The 7,708-nt window shown below is 34.5% G+C and overlaps 1 pseudogene; it reads right to left on the bottom strand.

Annotated features, from left to right (window-relative positions):
* Positions 1-6,339: 6,339 nt before the first annotated feature.
* On the bottom strand, positions 6,340-6,437 carry LOC130842813 (U6 spliceosomal RNA; annotated as a pseudogene).
* Between the last annotated feature and the right edge of the window lie 1,271 nt (positions 6,438-7,708).

Genomic DNA, 7,708 nt, shown 5'->3' with positions numbered 1-7,708 from the left:
TGTCAGGTGCAGAGTAGACACTCTGTAAATACTTTCTGCATAAAAGAAAGAATGGACAAGAAAGTCTCAAAAAGTCAAGCTGTTAAGTCATGTTCTCATGAATAGTTCCTGAATATACTTCCAGGAGTTGTCAAGCTCAAGATCTAGGATCAATTTCAAAAGAGCAAGGAAATTTTAAATTTCGCGGGTCTTACCTTTAGAGACTCTTATTCAGTGGTTCTGGAGTGACACTGTGCATCTGATTTTTTTCTTTCTTTCTTTTTTTCCAAGTTCTCCAGTTGAATCTTATCAATAAACAGTTTTGTGAGTGCTATCAGACTTTGGGAGGGAGGCGAGGGAGAAACAAAGATTTACTCTTTCCAAGGCTTTCTTGACCTTTTTTGTTGTTTGTTGTTTTAGTAAGTGGTGTATTTGAATTGGAGCCAAGATCAAGATTATTCTTATTGTATTTAAGAATATAGCAGATAAAGGTACATTTTATTGTTTACATTCAAAATTCAGAAACCAAATGGGGCAAGATACAGGTCTTCTCTTTTGAAACATGCGCAAAATCTGCCTGCCTGTACCAGCCCCCAACCCTACGGTGAAATCAGTTCTTTTAATAGCCAGAAAGTTACACAAATTGAAGCATATTTAATCGTGTCAATATCCACATACTGAAAGCTTTGGATAGTTAGGATTTTAGATTAGAATTCAACTTTTTCCCCCTATTAAGTGCCAGCCGGGAGAGTTGCGTTAATGACTGTGGTTATGTTTGAATGTAAATGGGGGACATCTGGCGATATCGGGAGATCAGATATGGGAGTCTGCATGATGACTCTCATCTGTTTGTCACCCAGCAGGTGTAATGGATGGCAGACATGTGGGCTCTTTGCCCAAGTTAATGTACAGACCTCATCTATCGAGAGGAGACGTTTTCCTTTGCAATTTTAAAGCCTCACCGCTCAAGATAGGTGTGTGGGGAGGGTGTTGGGAGGGGGCAGGTAGGGTGGATATTCTCCACTGTACCCATTTCTTTAGTAAGATCGCCGCTTTCTAGCCTACAGGCATTTCCCTTGTCCCGTTTCAACAAACTTCCACAGCCCAATTTGTTATTCAAAAATTTATGGAAAATGTATGTTAAAGTGAAAAGGGTACATTGTGCAGAAGAGGGAAGCAGCTTGTAAGCATATCATTATGTGTGAGCCATGGGGCCCGCAGATGGCACTTCTCCTCAGAAATGCGAGTGGTGCCAAAAGCTAAACTCTAAATACATTTAAATCACATATCTTTACTTAAAAATGGAGTATTTTGGAAGGAAAAGCAGATGATATTGAAGTACACAAGTGGTATTCTTTTGTTCCTCATATAATAAAGCCCTTTACAATAGTCGTTGCCTTCTAAGTGTGCAGTAAGCCTTTGATTCCTCAAATGCGCCAGAGGATTTAGTGGCAGTGCACGGCTCAGTTCTTAATAGGATTAACCATTGAGGTAGTACCTTGCTAGGAGAACGACGCTTCAAGGCTCCTTACAGTTACTGAAAATTAAAGGATTTGTTTTGATGACTGTGTTCAATGCGAACAGCAAACCTTTGTTTTGCACATTAGAAATAGTAACAAAAAATTATCATGACATACGGGCTTCTTATTTTAATTGAAAATAAATGTAGTTCTTAGACTGTGCCAATCTTTAATTAATTAGGGGGAGGGTAGCCAAAGAGAGGAAGACATTTATTTGCTACTTAATATGATGATTTTTCTGGGAATAGATATTTTTTAATATAGTAATCCTGCTGATTTCTTGTTTGGGGTCTGGTTATACTGATTCTTCTCCGATAATTTATATTTTAAAGGGTACAGTTCATATTGGTGAGATGAACATGGTAAATAACCAGTTCAGTTTTATTTCTTCCTCTGGAAGAGTGGCATTCTTTCCACTAGCACCTTATCCAGTGAGTGTTTTAGCTCTGAAATTAACGGTGATTGGGTATCCTTAATTTTTATTGATGCCATTAGATCTGACAGCAATGTGATTCAAGTAGGCATTATTTGTATTGAAAAATTTAGAACATAACATTTTAATATTCTCACAGCTTCATCTGTTTAGTGATTGTACTTTTAGAAAAATCCAAAAGTATAATTATATCTATATGACATTTGGGATATGGGATATTTAATTTTCAAAATATTGCAAACACATGTCGTTTCCACATTTCTCTACCTCCTTTTCCCTCTCTTATTCTGAAGTACTGAACACAGAATAAATCTCTTCCAATTGTAAAGGCCTATAATGAGTTGATGTGTGTGTGTGTGTGTGTGTGTGTATACCCATGTATGAGTAGTGTGCCTGAAAGGGAGAAACATGAAATTATTTTTTTTAAAAATGCAATTCCATTGTTTTTATCCAGCTACAAATAAAACATAGTGATGGCTGATAAAATGTTGATAAACAGAAGTCCCCTGGCGGCTATTCTTAATGCAAAAATATGAATCAGTTATGATTTTTAGTAAATTGATCATTTCAAACTGAGTGCAGTGAAAGCACATTTAAAGGTGCTTCAAAAGGTTTTGTTCACAGACTGGCTAGCTGTATTGATTTCATTCATTTTTGTGAAAAATTTCCTCCTTTGTCTTTACTATGGAAAATTATTATAGACTAGCCCTGGTCAGTGTTCATGTATTTGGAAACCAAATTCCTTATAAACGGAATGCCCTGAGCTTTTTTCTTCTGCTTCTTTTGTCGTTTTATAGCATTTGGTGGAATGCTGCGGCTATTTGTATTCTACAGTTATTCTGTATTTCGGGTCAGGCTCTCACCAAGGATGACTGTGTGTTGATGTAAAGTTTTAGGCGGTTGGCTCACTAGATAACTTGTTCTCTTGCTCACTTGAATAACCCTCCCTGGGTGGTGAGAATGCAGGGCTAGGAGTGAGCAGAAAAGATGTTCAGCTGTTCCATATCAGGGAATTAATACGATGAACAACTAGGTAACCCTTTGAAGGTGTTGTGGGAGATAGTAGAGGGGATCAGATTAACAAATTAAATAGTTTGCTCATGGACAAGGGTTCAATATGATGATTGCTTTATAATGAAAATACCTGAGTAGTCTGAGACATCAGCTAAAAAGAGATGGCTACTATACACGAAGGTCAAACTCTTTCTCTGATTTCAAAAGTATACTTATTCCATGGGTTAGTTGTCCCTCTATCCCTGTTTAAAAACAAATGATGATAATTTAATAAATTTGTTTTTATGTTTCAATGCAAATCCAATGCCCCAGAATGTTTCCGCGTAAATCAATTCTAGGCAATGTCTTTGGTCAAGTTTTCATTTTTTCTTAAAGATTTCAAAATTTCTCCAAAGGACCCATGTACATTCCTCAACATAGAGGGAATAATCATCAAGGGATTCACAGGGACCTAGAGGTTTCTGCTTGAACCAATTTGTCTCCAAACACAGTATATTTTATCCTAAAGCTATTCAGAAAATAAAAACAGTCCTTATATGATCAAGTCCTCTTTTGATTGTACTCTGGGGCTCCATATGAATGCTACTTTATATGCTTTAGCAAAAGCAAATGAACCTCAGCTATCTATGAATTAATTATAATTAGTGCCTGATTTCATGTTTTCTTTTGCATTCCTTTTTATATGTATCCCTCTGAAACAAACATTATTCTAGGCTGCAATACACAACTATTAGTTCAAGTTGAAGTGATTCTGTATAAAATTGGACTCATATTTATTCATTCAAAAAATGAGCAGGGAGAGAGTGAATATTTTATAAAACTCCAGTAATGTCTCTATCAAAAAACCCTTAAGCAAAATAAAATTCGACCCTTTCAAAATTGCTTAATGAATTGGTATTACACGGGGTATCTTTTTAAACTTCTGTCGTTTTTTTTTTTTTTTTCTTTTTATTGAAACCTTTGAACATAAGCTTTGGATCACATATTCTGCATTTGAAAGCTGAAAATATGATTGTGTTTTGATTGGTTTGGTGCATCTCTATGATAGAAACCACATATTCTGAGCAAAATTATGCCAGAATTTGACAGGTTATTGTGGGAATTTCTGTGTGGGAGAGAAGATGGTTTAAATTAATTGAAATGTTATCCTAAAGCATGAACATTTCAGAGATTCCATATAGTGAGAAAAGGATACTTCTTCGGTCAGAAGTGGTTTTGGAGGGAATAAAACATTACAAAAATAGATATTATTCTAAGCACACCTTGTTGTTATCATGTGTGATATTGGTCAGAGTCACCAGTGATTATGCTCTGCTAATTAACCCCTAACGTATACTTGACAGTTCTGTAATCTGTTTGTCACAGCCCTCAGGTCCTTAGGGAGGCTTCAGGGACCTCCGGATGTTTTGAAATATTTTCTCGGGGGCTCTCTCCTCTTCAGATCCAACTTAGCTAGCTTGGGAATGTCAATGAATTTCAAATAGCATTTGTGATGAGGCTGCTCTCTTGCTCCACTGTACAAATTTGCCATTAAAAGCAAATAAAAGATGAGCTCCCCTCCCTCCCCTGAAGCCCAGGCAGCGCACACCACCACCCCAGTGGTACCCTCGGCACTGCAGATTGACTTAATGCTGCCCTCATGATAGAAGAAGCGAGATGCATTGAACAGTCATAACTGTACTAGAGACTTCTTTGCACAAAGCAGTGTTATGTTTTAGGTTGTTTCTGTTTAATAGCTTTGCTATTTATGTGACTTTTGATGTGTGTTTCTGATACATATGACTAGATGGCAAGGTTTCAGGGGTTGGCTTGCAGCTCACACTTTAATGCACCTTCCTCTGTGCCTGAAACAGGTTCTTAAACAGCTTTAGTGCCCGACCACAAGCATGCACCCGTGAATACAAAGACCTGACTTACTTGTTAAGTACTGTCATCTTCTAGGGAAGGGCTGTACAATAGATATATTAATGCAAACCCCTTATGTTATTTTAAATGTTCTAATAGGCACATTAAAAGTAGTTAAAAGAAGCTGGTGAAATTAATTATGTTAATATATTTTATTTAACTCAATATATCCAACATTATCTTTTCAGTGTGTAACCAATATAAAAATATTGAGCCAGTTTACATTTTTATACTAAATCTGTGAAATCACGTATGTGTTCTCCATTTACAGCACATATCATTGCAGAGTAGCCACATTTTAAGTGCTCAATAGCCAATTAATAGCTATACGTGGCTGGTGGCTACTCTGTTGGACGGCATGGATCTAGAGCTCAACGTAATATCTGATACGTGATCAATTAGGTATTTGTCAAATGAATGAGTGAATGTCACTAGTTGACTGGTTTTAGTATCTCTAGATCAATTAATTTTCTACATCATAAAGTTATTTTATTGCAGGTCCAAATGCCTCATTATCAAATTTCCTTATTGAGCAGTAGCAAGATCATCTATTTGGACTTAGAAGATTCCTTTTTGAATAAGGCTGAAGTTTCTAAACATTTACATGAATCGTAGAATGCAGAATGGCTTGAGTATTCTGAAATTCATTCATTTAAACTCATTTTTTCATTTTCCTCTGCTGTGTGGAATGAAACTCATATGCTCATATTTTTATGTCTGTGAAATCTTTATTTTTATTCATTAGAAAGAAGTCAATTAATTTGCATTTACTAATCTCCCATTCCTCACATTGTAATATCATTCTCTTTATATCTCAAGGGAAAATTGTTCATATTTCTTTTAAGCCTATAAACTTAATTTCCATTAAGGGAACTGGTAGTTTGAATGAAGATAACAGCATCTTGCAAGTTTTACTCCTATTGTCTGGCTCTTTATAGGTTTGTATCGTTTTGTGGCATTTATGTAAAATATGTAGTCTGGTATTTGTTTAATTTTTCTGATATGTTTAACAGTGGAAAAGTCTATCTGAAAGATGCAAATTAAGGCATTCCTAAATTACTCCCCAAATGTCAATAATATTTAATTAATTTAAATTGCTCATTTTATAATAGTTTTAAAAGAACATTTAGATTTCTCAAATTTCCTATAAACATTAAATGAAAAATTAAAATAATTTGAATCAATAGTGCACCCAGTTTAACTGCCATTAGTAATCTACAAAATGCATTTCTATTAGAGAAAAGTATTTGGAATAAAAGTAGATGGATGGCCTGGTCCTATGTATGCACAATTTTGTGTATTCCATGTGAATTTATTTATAAAGAGAAGTCTAGAAGGGTGCTCACCAATATGTAAGCAGCAGTTATCACCGGCTGATGTGCTTTTTTTTTTTTTTTTTTTTAATTGGAGTATAGTTGCTTTACACTGCCATGTCAGTTTGGTGTGCTTTTTTTTTTTTTTTTTAAATTATGGTATAGTTGCTTTACAAAAAATATGGAATGCTTCATGAAATTGTGTGTCATCCTTGCATAGGGCCCATGCCTGTATCGTTCCAATTTTAGTATATGTGCTGCCAAAGTGAGCGCTGATATGCTTTTGAGTGACTTTTACTGTCTTTGTTTTTTTTTAACTGTACCTTTTTTTTTACAATGATACTGTAAAAGAATATTCAAAACTAAATTTGAAAATACAGATTTCATCGTAGTTACATTCAGTCCTGTGTATAAAATCTAACAGAAATTTATATTTTAGAAAAAAAATGTGAAGTTAGGGTTGGGTTAGTTTTATTACAATTTAATTAATAAGGTATTTAATTTCAATAAATATATGCATTATCTGACATATCAATGTAGATGGAAACCTAATAAAAACAATATTTGGGAAATGTATTGCCTTAAAGCATGCATCGTTTGTTACTGAATGGTTGATAAGTGAAATACACTGATCAAAAATCATTTCTGTTTATCCAATTGACAAATATTCATAATGCATATAATAAAATATGGGGTATATTTGATACTTCAGAAAGCAGATTTTTATGTTATTCTACTTTACTAATAGAAAAACAGTAATAGCTAACATTTACTATGTACCAGTCATTGAGTGAAATATCTATATAATCTTTACAACACCCCTATAAGTTAGATATTGTTATTATCCCTATTTTACCCAGTAGTCTAAGAAACATAGAGGTTTGAAATTTGTCTTGGAATCCATGGCTGTTGTGTGTTTTTTTTCACATGTTAAACCCAAGCAGTTTAACTAGAGCTTACTGATTTATTAATCATTATGCTGTATTATATATACTATGTACACTGACCATGCCTGTTTTTATTTTACATTCTAGCAACAGGCTTTTAAATTTAAAATTGACATGACCTGAAATAACATAGCCAGTAACATATCTCTTGCCTAAAATTAACAGCTGCCTTATTGTTATAGAGAATTCCTAATTTCTCTTTAAAATCAATTTGTGATCTAGCTGAAACAAATATTTGACTCAAGCACAGGCTTACCTGCAGGTCCAAAGATGAAGGTCAGTGACTTGCCCAAGGCTGTACAGCTAGTCATGGGAAGGCATACAGGCTCCATGTGCTTCTACTGTTGAGGCTTGCTTTTGTGACTTGGTACTCTTCCTAATTTTAAAAGTAATTTTTAGATTCAACCCATTAGTGAATCTTCAAAATATTCTTGCAATTTTATTTAGGAATAAAATTGTTAAATTGTGGCTCTTATTAGCATTAAAAACTAATATTCAAGAGAGATTAAAGGATCAGAACTGCACAAGTGAGTAAACAGAATTGATTATAAGGACACCTAATTATTACAAGGTAGGATATAATTAAGTGCTAAAGTT

The sequence above is a fragment of the Hippopotamus amphibius genome, chromosome 1 (assembly GCF_030028045.1).
Source record: "Hippopotamus amphibius kiboko isolate mHipAmp2 chromosome 1, mHipAmp2.hap2, whole genome shotgun sequence".
Classification (NCBI taxonomy): domain Eukaryota; kingdom Metazoa; phylum Chordata; class Mammalia; order Artiodactyla; family Hippopotamidae; genus Hippopotamus; species Hippopotamus amphibius.
The sequence above is the reverse complement of the archived record's forward strand: the minus strand, read 5'-3'. Positions and strand labels throughout refer to the sequence as shown.